Here is a 15,737-nt window from a genome sequence, read left to right on the forward strand (position 1 = left end):
GGGTCCAAGATTTGTATCTTCTTCAATTTTTTAATAATTACACTTTCTGCTTTTTTTGGTACTAAATTTCACTGTGCCTTTTGTCTCAATCTGGCAAATCAAGAGCTCCTTTTCAGAAAAGAAGCGGGCGGAGAGCTTGAGTTTGAAAATCATAATATTATCATTTGGTATTTTTACTCCCACGGGCCAAGATTTCCTCCTATGCACATTGCAGCAAATTCACAAAGCTGGCAGCTGTGAACAGGTTCACGTTTTCACCCAGCGGACAGAGAAAATCTCCTTCCAATAGTTAACGAGAACATATCCACTCACAGCAAATGTAGCTGTAATGCCACTGGTGTGCACTTCATTTGATTTCTGCACAGAGAATGGTGGTTCTTATTGCACACTGTTGGGCAACAGCACAAAGACAGCAGGATTTGAATTCACTGGGCAGAGAGTTGCGTTCAACATCTTGCTCAGAACTTGTAATGGCACGCAATTGTTTCTGGGTATTTACACAGCCAGCTCAAGCAAAAGCAAGCTCTTGCTCGTGCCAGCCAATCTCACACCTGTAAACTAGAGGTGATAGAGATTGATACATTTTTGTTGGGTCAGGGTGTTAAGGGCAACAGATTCAAGGTAAGGTAGCTAGATGTAGCTAAGATACACACAGTCATGATCTGAATGAATGGCAGAGTACCACAGATCTAAGTGGTCTACTCCTATTTCCGCGCTCCCAAAGAGAGTAACATTAATCTGGGTCTGAATTTTCCTTTTGGGAGACTATGTTCTCTCCCCAGGGATGAATCGTCTCAGGTTTGTGCTTGCACTGGGAGTGAGAATCCAGAGACGATTCACTATCCCTTGCCATGCAAATTTATGCATCGCGGAGGTTGCGAGGGATTTCCTTGCGAATCCCGCTATTGGGTTGCCATTTTGAGCAGGTGGACCGATAGCGAAGTCCGGCGACTGGGCCCTTCCCCACCCCACCATCCAATTCCACTTCCTAATCCCACCACTGGATCTTCTGTGTCACTCCACCCTCCACCACAGTATGAGGGTTATCTGACACCCCACGACCCCCCACCAGAGACCCCCATTACTGAACGCCCACCAGAAACCCCCCCCATAAGAAAGATCCGCACCGGAAACCCCCTCATAACAGCGACCCCCAACAGAATCCCCCCTCCCATTACAGAGATCGCTGCCTAGAAGCCCTCCATTACAGGGACCCCTGCCTGGAAGCCCCCCATTAAAAAGACCCCTGCCTGGAAGCTAAAGAGTAGTCCAGATAGAGACAATGAAAAAAGTCACTGCTTTATATCTCACCTGTGCCCTACACCTGAAGTCTCAAGCAGAGAAAGCCCCATCTGTAAAATCTTAGAAAGGGATTCACATCTGATGAGTTAAAACCCCGTCAGATCTTTGATTGACAGCTTACACACAGCCAGCTCTCTGGGTTGTTTAATTTCACTTCCCTTTATGCGTGAGTGGATCTCAAGTAGTCTGCTGTGAAGCTGACATAGTGTTTATCAACATCTAGCTATGATTGGCAGTTCTTGGACCACATGAAACACAGTTAAGTGTTCTCACTTCCATGCAGAAAGCACTTAACTGCCTTTGATGTCTACCAAGATTTGTTAGCCATAGCTAGATGTTTATAAACATTGGAGTTTGTTTCACAGCAGGTTACTTGAGATCCACTCAAGCGTGAAGGGAAGTGAAATTAAACAATCCAGAGAGCTGCCTGTATGTAAACTGTCAATCACATCCTAGTAAAAACAATTCCCATTCATGTAAATGAAAGCCTTGCAGTTGAAAGATCTGAGGAGGTTTAAACCCAGTTGATGTGGTTTTCCATTTCTAGGAATTTAGAGGTGCTGCTTTCCCTGCCTGAGTTGGCAGATGCAGGGCACAAGTGAGTTTTAAAGTAGTGTTCTTTTTCACTGTCTCGACTGATCTCTAGTTTCCAGGCAGGGGTCTCTTTAAGGGGGACTTCCAGGCAGGCATCTCTGTGATGGGGGGATTCTAGGCAGGGGTCTCTGGAATGTGGGTTTCTGGTGGGGGTCTCTGTAATGGGGGTGGTTCTGATAGGGATCAATCTGATGAGGAGGTTTCTGGTGGGGGGTCTCAGTAATGGGGATCTCTGATGGGGTCACTCTTATGCGAGTGTCTCTGGTGAGGTCACCCTTTATGGGAGTCTCTGATGGGGGTCTGTTTTATGGGGGAGGCTCTGGTAGGGGTGGGATGGACAGGATTTGAATTGTGGGGGAGGAGGGGAACCCTCTGGTGGATTTTGGGAGCAACTCCCTTAAAGAGTTACCCCTTGGCTCATGGTAAGACCGCAGCACTAGGGTCAAGCTGAGAAATACCTGCATCAATTCTCGCCCACGTGAATCCCAGCCCAGAGGACTGGAGAATCACGCAGTTTTGGAGAATCCGGCGCCCAGCCCATGATAAGATGCAAATGGGTGAATCTGACCTATCTGCATCCTCCTGCTTGGGTGGGGCATGAACCTTGAAGCTGCCAGCAGCAGAGAACGGAAGCATCGGAAGGGTGCTAATCCCGTTTTTAATGACAGTGGATTCTCTGCTGTATCGGGAACTCCGCCACCAGAGGCGGCAGTGGATAATCGAGCCCCCGATTTATAAGAAATGATTTTGTTGATAATATTTGCTGTCGACTATGTATTGGCCAACATCTTGCTTTTTCACGAGTCCATGTGAAAATGTGGAAGGTGGGCTGTTCACTACATAGCCAATTGAGATTAAGAGCTTGTTCAACAATTCGGAAACTGGAGTTCAACACATCAGCCACCAGTACCTGGCAAACTCACAAGTTAAACATTCTGCTTCCATTGATCAACATATAATGAGACAAGGTCACATGTACTGAGAGCATGTTTTTGTGTTAATTTTGCACGGTGTCACTGCATTTGCGGCTGTGATGTGAGGCTCTTTTGAATATTTTGCCTCCTCAGAATGATATCCCTTCAAGACGAGTTGGCTGCTTGCTTCAACATGGTGTTAAAAAAACCTGGAAATCATGATACTGACAGATTTTGTTTGTGTCAAACATTAGTCGTGGGTTCTCTGCCATTATGTACACACAAGATGCCAGGGAATCCTAGAACAAGTTAATATTTCTAGATTGATTGACCTAGCATTAAAATCAAAGACATTTTGGCTTTGAGCACATAAGCCTGAGCTATTGGTTCACCACTGACAAGTCTGAGCTTCATCGCACAGAGCACCAGAAAGAACGACAATGCTTTGTCATCCATTAAGCCCATTCTGTTCATAGATTCTACACAGCCTCCCCCAGCATGGACTCCATCCTCTTCGTTTAATCTCAAAATAAAATTCCACAAAATTTTGTCTGTAAAGGAATAATTAAAAATCCAAAACATTGTCAGATCACTGTTCAATGCTGCCTGGCTGTTTTTTTTTACAGCTTATCTTTCATGGTACAGAACGACATGTTCTTTACCCTCACATGGATTATTCAATAAATATCCTATAATCAATCCCATCAATTGCCCAATAATAATGTTTCCTTTTGCATCAAGTCAATATTAATAGCTTTTTGCCTGAAATTTGTTGCACCTTCCTGACCCTTCATGAAAAAATAACTTCCATGTCATTGCCTTGCTTGTAACACATTAGTGTCTATTTATCTGCTACCTGTCAAAACAAGATTATGTTTTTGCATTTTAGAAACCTGGATCATGTTTCCCTCAGTCTTCACATTTCTAATGGTGTTGACTGGTATCAATCTGCTTATACTTAGATCCTTATTCTCAGGAACTAGTCATGTTACTCATAGCAATGAGAAAGTGCTGGAAAATCTCAGCACATCTGGCAGCACGTGTAGGGAGAGAAAAGAGCTAACGTTTCGAATCCAGATGACCCTTTGTCAAAGCTATGTTACTCATGGAATCATCGATTCTCACAGTGCAGAAGGAGGCCATTCAGCCCATCGAGTCTTCACCAACCCAATGAAAGGACACACTACCTAGGCCTACTTTCTTGCCCTATCCCCGTAACCCAACCTAATCTGCACCTGGAGGAAACGCATGCAAACATGGGGAGAAAGTGCAAACTCCACAGAGTCACGCCGGAATTATACCTGGGTCCCTAGTCCCTGTGAGTCAGCAGTGCTAATCATGTAATTTGTCTCAAATCAATACCTTCTGAAGGTAAAGGGAAGAAATTGGATAATCTGAGGAAGCAGGTGAATGGACAGCGGTGAGTAATGCAACTTGGTGCAATCTGCACTTTCAAATGATTTCTGGGTGCAACCAGTGACCCTTGTGCTGTTCACTGGCTTCTGCATTAGCCGGTGGGGGGTGGGGGGTGGGGGGTGGGGGGTGGGGGGGTGGGGGGTGGGGGGGGGGGGGGGGGGGGGGGGCGGTTTCTGGAGAAACTAGTTTTATTTAAAGGCAGCCTGTACCTTTAAAGAAGAAGTTGCTGCCAGAAGTGGTGAGAGATGCTTCAGAATCCAATTTGGGCTGTGGTATTAACTGATTAAGTAATTGAGAGTTAATTGTATTCAGGTGGTGGGCCACTCACCAGATTCATACACATTGGAGCAGCCTCACAGTATATTTGTTGGTTCGAGGTGCATTATATGTAATTTGTCTCACTACCCTTCATCTAGTTATCTGAGTTGTAACCGCATGATACTTTGTGCAATGGCTAAACATGCGAAAGAGCGAATGTCAAGGTTATCAAAGGTCTTGATAGAAGAGGTGAACAAAAAGAGCGATACCAGGGTAAGGGGAAGAGAAGAGGCCTTCCAAACATATACTCAGGAAACAGCGGGAAGTAGAAATGGAGTTTAATGTCAAGAATATGGAAATAACGCAGGCAAATGTTGAACAACCGAGGGAACTATAGGTGGGATTCTCCGATCCTGGGGCTAAGTGTTGACGCTGTCGTAAACGCCGGAGCATTTTAAAACGGCGTCATCTGGCCCTTCAGAGCAGTGATCCTGCGCAGCACAAGGGGCCAGCATGGCACTGGAGCACCTAATGCAGGTCCATGCATGCACCATGGCCGACGCATGCGCGTGGGTTGCCTTCTCTGCGCTGTCCCCGGACATGGCGGAGCCCGACAGGGGCCCAACACAGAGGAACATAGGCATCCCCCTCCCGCCCCCGAGATAAGCCCACCCACCGATCGGTAGGCTCCGATCGTGGTCCTGGCCAACGTGGAGCCCCCCCCCCCCCCCCCGCCGGAGTCGGATCCCCCCTCCCCATGCCAGGACGGCCCCCACATCATGAACGCCGATGTCCCACTAGGTAGGACCACACACGAATGGTGCCGGTGTGACTCGGCCGAACTTGGCGGGCATTCGGCCCGTCAAGCGCGGATAAACGCCGGGGAGGCCGCGGAGAATCGGCGTACCGGCGTCGGAGCGGCGTCGCGTGATTCGCGCCCCCCCCCCCCCCCCCCCACACCGGCGATTCTCCAACCCGACACGGGGTCGGAGCGGCATCGCGTGATCGCACCCCCTCCGGCGATTCCCCAACCCGACGCGGGGTCGGAGAATCCTGCCCAAAATGTTTGGAACCTCAATGTCGGTCCAAATGGGAGTCTTGAGCCTGCATTTGTCAGCAGTGAGGCCAGCACAAGGACATTTCTGGAGGCTGCTTCCTAATTATGAACAATGTTCAGGCCCCCAATGCCTCAATGGCCCTGCTGGGAGAGATGAGCGCTGCTGAGGCACCAATGGAGAGGTCGGTTGAAAAATAAAAGAGGTCAATCAGGCAGATACCTCAGGTCAGAGGGCAATCCTCTCTGGATGGCTTGTTGGGACCCAGGAGGTTGCTGCCTGCCATGTCTATGGTTCCCTGTGGGGAATGAAACCTGACTACAATGGCTGCCTGGATTGCCAGAAAGAGAATGTCTCCATGGAGCTGGTGGACTCTCCACATGGTGGGGAGTGGGGGGCGTTCCAACTGCCAACAAGGCACAGGTAGGTCATCTAATTGTGTCCTTAAATATAGTAGCTGGATGCCCACTAATTCAGCGGGCAGGTAATATGAGACCATGCCCACCTCTGGGAACTTTCCTGGTGTTGGCAAGGCACGAGATAACCTTCCTGAAGCACCTCACCTATTTTTTCGGTTGCTACCCCACCTACAAATTCATCACTTTGGGACTGGGAATATTCTGTCTAAGATATGAGTTTGTTCATTTTCTAGCCTTATCTGTGTTCAATTCACTGTACCCTCATCACTCAACAGCTACCAACCACCAAGTTCAATTCATCAAGATTCCTTCTGAAAATTTATATACATGTTCTGAGTCGTGGGCTTGCTACCTGCAATAATGTGAAGTGTATGAGCACAATGAATTGGTTCAGTCCTCTTGCCGCTGAGACACAAGGGGCGGGAATATCCGATCCCGCGCCGGGTCGGAGAACCGCCGGGGGGGGAGCGAATTCCGCGACGTCGCTCTGACGCCAGGGGGGGCCTATGTTCCTCCGTGCCGAGCCCCTGTAGGGCTCCTCCATGTTGCCTGGGGGCTGGCACGGAGACGGCAACCCAGGCGCATGCGCGGACCGGCGCCAACCGTGGCGCGCATACGGGGACCCGTGCCAGCCGTGGTGGGGCACATATCGATAGCTGGAGCTGCATGATGCGCTCCAGTGTCGTGCTGGTCCCCTGTGCAGTACAGAATCGCTGCTCCTAATGGCCAGATGACGCTGTTGTAAAACGCTCCGGCGTTTACGATGCCATCAATACTAGCCCCATTATCAGAGAATCCTGCCCAAGGTTCCGAATTCAAGTCCCACTCCGTGGCTTAAGCACAAAAATCACAGATAATGTCCCAGTGCAGTATTGAGAGAGTATTGCACTGTTGGGGGAGCTGTGTTTTGGTTGAGATGTTAAACTGAGGTTGCAGCTTGGGTGGATGGATTTGGATTTGTTTTATTGTCACGGGTATCGGGGTACAGTGAAAAGTATTGTTCTGCGTACAGTCCAGGCAGATCATTCCATGCATTAAAAAAATATAGGACATACATAAATACACAATGTAAATACATAGATACAGGCACCGGATGGAGCATACGTGGCTGTAGTAGAACTGCGTAGAGAAGATGTGTGACGAGATCAGGGATGTAAAAGATTTTCTGGCACTGTTTCAAAGAGGGGAGTTATCACTGATGTCCTGACTGACATTTATCCCTGAGTCACCACAACAAAAAATAAATGATTTGCTGGTCATTATTATATTGCTGTTTGTGGGAGTTTGCTATGGGCAGATTGGCTGATATTTTCTACATTACACTGATTACACTTCATTCACTTTGAAAACATTTCATTGACTGTAAGGCGCTGTGGGACGTCTAATGGTTGTGAAAGTGCTTTATAAATTCAAATCTCTATCTATTTATTTATTTCTAACTTACAAACTGCAGATGGTGTACTTCCAACTTTTTCTCTTCCTCCCTCACCACAGCCCCACCCTTGTCCTGTGCTTCTTTCAGATATTCAAGAGCTGGAACTTTCTCACACTCGAGGAAGAGGAGTCAAACAATGGCGATGAAGAGACATTGTCACTTAATCTTGCACTCATTGCCATCAACTCAGACACTAGCATTGCACATATTTTAGAATCCATATCCATAGAATCCCTACAGTGCAGAAGGAGGCCATTCCAAAAGAGCACCTCCCTAGACCCAATCCCCCACCCTCTCCCTGTAACCACCTTTGGGCAATCCAGCTAACCTGCCCACTGTGTGGGAAAACCACTGTGGGAGAAAACCGGAGCACCCAGAGTAAACCCACGCAGACACGGGGAGAATGTGCAAACTCCACACACACACTCATCCAAGATTGGAATTGAACCTGGGTCCCTGATGCTGTGAGGTAGCAATACTAACCACAGAAGCTAGAATAGAGAAGGGACCTGCATGGTAAGACACGGAGCACAAGTGGGCAGGAGTCAGGGCAGGGAGGGAGTGGCTTCACGCTACTTTTCGGGCTTTAGCGGGCCTCATTGCACCTATAAACAGGCCAATTTCTCTACCCAAAGTGTCCACTCTGACTTATAACCAAATGACTTTAAGCCATATCCCAGTTCCTGATCTGTTTAACTGATAACATAGAATTCCTACAGTGCAGAAGGAGGCCTTTTGGCCCATCGAATCTGTACCGACCCTTTGAAAGAGCACCCTACCTAGGTTCCCGTCCTATCCCAGCAACCCCATCTAACCTACTCACCTTTGGACACTAAGTGGCAATTTTCATGGCCAATCAACCTAACCTGCACGTATTGGTACTGTGGGAGGAAACTGGAGCAGCCGGAGGAAATCCACGCAGACAAGGGGCGAAAGTGCAAACTCCACACAGATGGTCACCCGAGGCCAGAATTGAATCCGGGTCCCTGGTGCTGTGAGGCAGCAGTGCTAACCACTGTGCCACCAAGCACCCAACAACATCACATGGACTAAATACTTTCATTGAGATGTCAAAGCATCATACCTAGCCCTTTAAATGTATTAGCTTTACTACTGGACATCGCTTTATCATATATACTTGGATGGAATTTTCCCATATTTTTTCAGAGTGTCCGGCTCTGACTGAAACCTGATGTGCAACTCTCCAGCTGCACAGCCCAGTATTTAGTCCAGATTTTGAGACTCACTGAAAAGAAAATTCAGGTGTGTGATTTACTGTGGCGGAGGGGAAGCCTGATAGAGCTGAAAAGGATGGCTCCTCAGAAATTGGGTAGCCCTAACCCATGGACACAGGGGACAGTCCTATGAGCATTGGGATTCTCGGACAGGGATGGGCCGAGCGGCCGTCGTAAAAATGCTGAGTCCCGCTGGCGCCATCCACACCTGCTCTCAGCTGGCGGAAACTCGGCATGGAAGGCTCGGGAGGCGGCCTGTGGGGAGTGAAGTGGGGGTCCGACCATGGGGTGGGGGGCGCCTCCGATGTGGCCTGGCCCGCGATCGGGGCCTACCGATCGGCGGGCCGGCCCCTCTGGCTGGCGGCCTCCTTTCTTCCGCGCCATCCCCTGTAGTCCTGCGCCATGTTGCGTCGGGGCTGGTGGGTTGAAGGCAGCCACTGCGCAGGTGCGCATTGGCACCGGTGCCACTGCGCATGCGCGGATCCCGCGGCGCCCAGAAGATGCCAGGATCCTCAGCTGGAGCGGCGTAAACTGCTCCAGTGCCGTGCTGGCCCCCTATAGGGGCCAGAATTGCTGGTCCTGAGGCTGTGTTGACGCCATCGAGAAACGCGACCGCGTTTCCAACGGCATCAACACTTAGTTTCAGGATCACAGAATCCCGCCCGAGATCTTAATGGCAAGGATTGCGTTTTGCAATTCTCCGGCCACGTCTCCGTTCACACTGACAGCTGAAAATTGGCCCCCTTGTGTGCAATTTATTGTTCCAATATGCTTTACTTTACATTTATCCATATTAAATTCCACCCTGGACTGGTAATTAAAGATTCTGTTGTACAATACTACTAAAACAAGAAAGGAGAAGTCAGAGTGAAAGGAGCTGTCAACATGAGATTAGCTCCCACATTTACCCATTGCTCTCTAAGCTGCCCTGTTGAAAGTAAAAATAAAAGTACTGAAAAACATTATGAAGTGCACCATGAAACGTTTGGCGAAGGGAAGAAAATTTAATTGCCTTTCACAACGAATTCTTTCAGATTGCCAGTCGGTTGAACAAATTCTTTTTTGTGTCGTAACAATGTGTTTGGTATAATTGAAACAAAGATGAATACAAACACTCAAAACACTGCTCAGCCCTGTCAACATGAGGCAGAAATTAATTTATACTGATTTATAAAATTCTTTTATTGCAGTAACTCACTAAAAGCAATTACTGCTAAATATGAAAGCACTGGTGCTTCTGTTCCACTTTATTTTAGAGTCAATTCTTTGCTTACAAATTACAATTATTTAAGTAGGTGCAGGTGTTATAATTATTTTACACACAGTTCCTTTCACCTTGAACCATAACATGAATCTAACCCAAACGGTGAGATAAGTGTCTTCTATGTCAGCTGGTGCTAAGGGTCTGATGTTAAATGGATTTTGGGCAATCTCAATTAGGAGAGCAGGTCACAATGCAAAACTGCCGTATTTGGTGTTTCCGTGAGATACAATTGAAGGACTGAATGGAAATGTCACACTGGGGTTAGCTTGGAGAATTATTAAGGAAATAGCATAAATGAAAGAAAGACTTTCATTAATGTAGCTCCTTTCACGATCCTGGGATGTCCCAAACTGCTTTAATGATGTACTTTTCTAGTTTCCTCACTGTTGTAATCTGGGAAAGGTGGCAGCTGCGTTTGGGCAGCACAGTAGCACAGTGGTTAGACTTACATTAACACTGCAATGAAGTTACTGTGAAAATCCCCTAGTCGCCACACTCTGGCGCATGTTTAGGCATACTGAGGGATAATTCAGAATGTTCAATTCACCTAACAGCACGTCTTTCAGGACTTGTGGGAGGAAACCGGAGCACCTAGAGGAAACCCACGCAGACACGGGAAGAATGTGCAAACTCCGTTCAGACAGTGACCCAAGCCGGGAATCAAACCTGGGACTCTGGCACTGTGAAGCAACAGTGCTTACCACTGTGCTACCTTGCCACCCAAATCTTTGCTGTCTGAATTCTTCCTTGGCAGGTGGAATAGTTCAGAGTTTCTTATCTCAATGATATCACTGTGTTGCTGTGGGAATTGACCAAAAGGAAATTGGATACATTTTCACTGTCGGGCATCAAGTTAAGCCTGGACTTCTCCTCTTGCCCACCTCTTGATGGCCAATTATGATGTTAAGCATTGTTATTTGGCACATAATCCAAGAACTACGTAAAAGGAGGCAAATGCACTCAGCATTAATTTCCTTGATCTGAAAAATAAGTATTTCCTTCTCTCCCACAAGGAATAGCCCTGAAAATACTCCAAATGCCTATTTTACTTCATGTCGGTCTGTTTAAACATATCAACCAATTTCTGAATGACAGCAGTGGCATGCTCTCTTTCCAGTTCCGTCACTCATTTTTATTTTAGTTTTGAGCCATTTTAATCTACATGAAAGTACTTAATTAACAAATTGACTTACATCAAAAGGTCTTGGTCAGTACAAGGTTATATATCTCATAAATATTAAACAGTTGAACACCAATTTCCATAATTTCCTATTTAAAGGACTTCTGTCACCCTGGTAGGATGACTCGTGTGACATTTTCCAGAATAGGCATGACACACTTGGTATTGCCACAGCAGGTTTTATGCCTATCACTGTGCAGTCTTTCCTGGTTCCACGTGATGGCTGCGGAAATGGAATCTTTTGGAGCATGTTGCTCCCTGCTTTCTAAAAACAACTCAAAAGCGCGAGAAGTGCTAATCTGCGTTTATAAAGATTAAAAATAGCTGAACATGTGCTTGAAGTAAACTTAAAAGCAAAAGCAAAAATGGTGACAGGGAGAAAACCCACCGTACGCTCACACTATTCATAATACAGCAGCATGTACTACTTGTAAGCACAAAAAGCAACATACTTAACACATAGACAGTGGGCTGAGTTTTCTGCCCCTAACGTGCCATGCTTTCTGGAGGCAGAGGCAGCTCATCACTGGCTGTCGGCTGATCCTCCAGTCCTGATGATGTCTGTGGTATTTTTCACAGCTCACTTGGCATGCCGCCGGGGAACGTGCCGAAGGGATCACCTTCAACGGGATCGGAGGATCCCACCAATGAGAAGCGCCGGAAAATCCCACCCAGTCGGCGTGGGTTTGCGCCCATGCTCGCCGTGAGCGCAAACAGTGACATGGGAGAAAAATATCACAAGACTCGGAAAGTGAGAATCTCGCTGTGAGATCTGGGGCGGGATTCTCCGCGAACTGGCGGGGTGGGCCACTCCGGCGCCGAGGAGTGGCGTGAACCACTCCAGCGTCGGGCTGCCCTGAAGGTGCGGAATCCTCCACACCTTCAGGAGCTAGGCCAGTGCCGGAGTGTTTGGCGCCATGCCAACCGGCGCCGAAGTGCCTCCGCCAGCCGGCGCGAGTTGGCACATGCGCGGGAGTACCAGCATGTGCTGGCATCATCCCACCGCATACCCAGGGGGCTTTTTCTCTGCACCAGCCATGGCGGAAGTTGACAGCGGATGGTGCGAAGGGAAAGAATGCACCCACGGCAAAGGCCCGCCTGTGGATCGGTAGGCCCCGGTCGCGGGCCAGGGCACCGTGGGGGCACCCCTTCAGGGCCAGATCCCCCCCGTGCCCCCCCCCCCTCCCCGAGGACTCTGCAGGCCGTCCGTGGAGACAGGTCCCGCCGGTAAGGACCTGTTGTGATTTCTGCCGGCGGGACCAGCCAAAAACAGTCGGCCCCTCGGCCCATTGCGGGACGGAGAATCGCTGGGGGGCTGCTGTCAGCGGCCGCCGACCGGCACAGTGTGGTTCCTGCCCCCGTCAAAATCCCGGCGCCGGAGAATATGGCAACCGGTGAGGGCGGGATTCACGCCGCCCCCCCCGACAATTCTCCGACCCGGCGAGGGGTCAGAGAATCCCGCCCCTTGTTTTCCGTTCCCCCCCCCCGCTCCCTCTCCCCACCCACCGGTGACGCAAAGAGGTGTTTCCACCCAGGAAGATTGGGAACTTTATTTCAATAAATTTAAATATGATTAGCGGGCTTCCATGCCATATCGTCCCCCCCCGCATTTGGAATTCACCCCCCGCCGACGTGACGCCACATCTGTCAGGTTTCCCAGGCTTTTTAAAAACTGGAACCAGGTGAAGGAAATCTGCTGGGGGTGCACAGGTGTGTATTTTCCCCGGGGGGGGGGGGGGGTTCCCTGTCATTGCCCCTTGGCACTGCCCCTACCTTCTGGGGAGTTACACTGGGTGAGGTGGTGTACCCCTTATCGGCTGGAGGGGGTTCCCCCGGTGCGTTTTGCAATGGGGGTGCACCTTGTGCAAGGGCAGGAGTCCCCATTGTTCGTGGAGGGGGTGGGGGAAATCCTCCATGTACGTGTGGGGGAGGGTTCTTGTGTTGCCTAACGGTCTTGTGATTCCCGGCTGCCAGCTCTTCCCACTCCTGCCTCGCCAGTGTGATGGCGTGGGCCACACCGCCAGATGTTTTTTGCACAGAATGGGATGGGGTGGGAAGCCTTTAGTCATCATGCTCCCATTATGGTGAGAGCTTGAAGGACCAATTGGTTCATTTCCTCCCTGTCCTTTTTGCACATTTATAAATGTTTATCGCACTAATGTTTTTTGAGTTCGCTTTAAGGCGGAGAACAATCATTTCCATCCTCTGCAAAGCCACCTTTTTGCCAGTAATTCCTCCCCACAGCAGATGTGATCACTGTGGGAGGGAAGGTTCTATCATCCAACGTGACCGTTGTGTTTCTAACCCCATGCCCGTGCCTCTCCCTTCGTGTTTAACATGACGCAGTGTCTTGTAAGATAATGGCATTGTCCCTTCATGTTCTGTACACGGTTCTAGACTTAGATCCAGCACCAAGAGGCAGGATGCTGTTTTATGCCTGCGTCTGTCCAATGACAGGGCACAACAGAACTGGAGGGGAAATCGGCAGAATTGCCACCATCAGTTCCTTTTACACACCACTCGAATACCCCACAACACAGCACAGTGCTGACAGAGGCCAGTAAATCTCTGGCAAAAATGTTTAGCGTGGGCATAACCTAGAAAAGGGAAGGTAGAACATAACAATTATCTTATCATAAAAGGTTATTTTTATATAGAACGGTGCTGACTCATAATTATGTCTCTTGTTTTTTATAAATACCTTTGACCCATTATCATTTTGATGTCAAACACTGATAAAATACCGAGATAGAAAAGCCACTTAGATTTCAAACTCCTCCAGGAAAAGAACAAATTTTAAAAGCAAAAAGTGTTGTGTTATGTTACTTCAAGTAACATAAGCTGCTACTTGATGTAGGCTTTGCTGAAGGATGCTCCAGACTACTGAGATAAGTTCAACGTATTTATTGAGCGATTAACAATGCTCCTAAATGAGTTCGACACTCTGCTAATCTGACTCCAGTAACTCAGTCTACTCTGCTCACTATACAAGCTTGCACTAGACCACGTGCTAGGGTGTGATGTTGCTGTTAATCAACCCTGTCTTGCTCTCTAGGTTTCTGCCGGTGGAAGAGGCAGAGCCTGTGTGCCTTGTCCTTTTTATAGTGGTCGTGTAGTGCCCCCTTGTGGTAATGCCACCTCAGGGTGTCCTGATTACCTATTGGTTGTGTCCTGTTCTGATGACCCATTGGTTGCGTGCCTGCATATCATGACATCTCCCCCTTTTGTTTTTTTTAATATGTACATGTGTATGTGCCCGTCTAATGTGGCAATGGGAGCTACGGCTGATAGTGTTAAGAATGACTGGTATATACAGTGGACATAAAATAAACAAATGTTCATAAGTCCAGTCTCTGGGGTTTACGTCTGATCCCCGCTGACCGCCGGGAAGGTGGCGGAGGGGATGCCGGTGTCTTGATAGGTGTGTGGGACGCACGACTGGTGAACTCGTGGTTTGTGGTGTCTGGAGATGGCACTTTAGCAGATGGAAGTGGAATTGGGTTTGGGCGTATGATTTTCCGCAGTGCCCTTCGAATTCTGCGAATGGTGCCGTCAGACGTTTTTAGCACCCAGGATCTGGGCGCGGCCTGCCAAACGATGACAGCCGGGACAGATCTGCCGCAGCACCCAACATCAGGTGTCTTGATCCTGGCAGTGTCTGCTGGGGATAGCACGTCCAGATCAGTGGCATGTCATAGTTCTGTTTCTGACTGTTGCATCTTTTGTAGTACTGGTAGGTTATCTGGGTTGGGCAGGTGTAGGGCTGCAAGTGTTGTTCGCAGGTCCCTGTTCATCAGCAGTTTAGCTGGTGACATGCCAGTTGATAAGGTTGTCACCCGATAAGCTAGTAGTGCAAGGTATATGTCGGGCCCGAGGCCTTGTGGATGAGTTGCTTGACGATGTGCACCCGCTTTTTGATTTTGCCGTTGGACTGCGGGTAGCGCAGACTGGAGGTGATGAGTCTGAAGTTGTAGCTCTTAGCAAACGTGGACCATTCTCAACTGTGGAAACACGAGCCATTGTCACTCATGACGGTATTCGGGATGCCATGCCACGAGAACTTCTCTTTGCACGCTTTGATGATGACCCTTGAGGTTAGGTCGGACAGCTTCAGGACCTCAGGATAGTTCGAAAAGTAATCATTCCCGTGGAATAGGTCAATGCCGACCTTGGACCATGAAGAGGTTTCCAGGTCGTGCTGTTGGAGCGTCTCCTTGCTCTGTGCTGGTTGGAACCTCTGACAGGTTTCGCAGTCCAGAACCATGTCCATGATATCCTGGTTGATGCCGGGCCAGTGGACGGCTTGTCGGGCCCTGAGTCTGCACTTTTCTATGCCCTGCTGTCCCTCATGAATCTGCCGCAGCACCATGCGCTGGAGACGCAGCGGGATCACTATTCTGTCCACCTTCAGTAGGATGCTGTTGATCAGCGTTAGGTCGTCCTTGACGTTGTAGAATTGAGGGCATTGCCCTTTCGGCCTCCCATTGTTGAGGTTGTGGATGACTTGCTGCAACAAGGGGTCTTTGGTCATCTCTTCTCTGATGAGAATGAGCTTTTTGTCTGTTGCAGGGAGGTAGCTTGCGCACATTTACACCTGCGATTCAATGTGCTGGATGATCTCCAGTGGCTCACTCGGTGAGGTGACGGCGCGGGACAAGGCATCGG

General features: G+C 48.8%; 1 protein-coding gene across 22 annotated transcripts in view; it reads right to left on the bottom strand.

Annotated features, from left to right (window-relative positions):
* Window positions 1–15,737, bottom strand: part of LOC119965371 (teneurin-2-like) — a 3,273,255-nt gene that overhangs the window by 262,408 nt on the left and 2,995,110 nt on the right. The window lies entirely within an intron of this gene.

Source organism: Scyliorhinus canicula, chromosome 4 (genome assembly GCF_902713615.1).
Source record: "Scyliorhinus canicula chromosome 4, sScyCan1.1, whole genome shotgun sequence".
Taxonomy (NCBI): domain Eukaryota; kingdom Metazoa; phylum Chordata; class Chondrichthyes; order Carcharhiniformes; family Scyliorhinidae; genus Scyliorhinus; species Scyliorhinus canicula.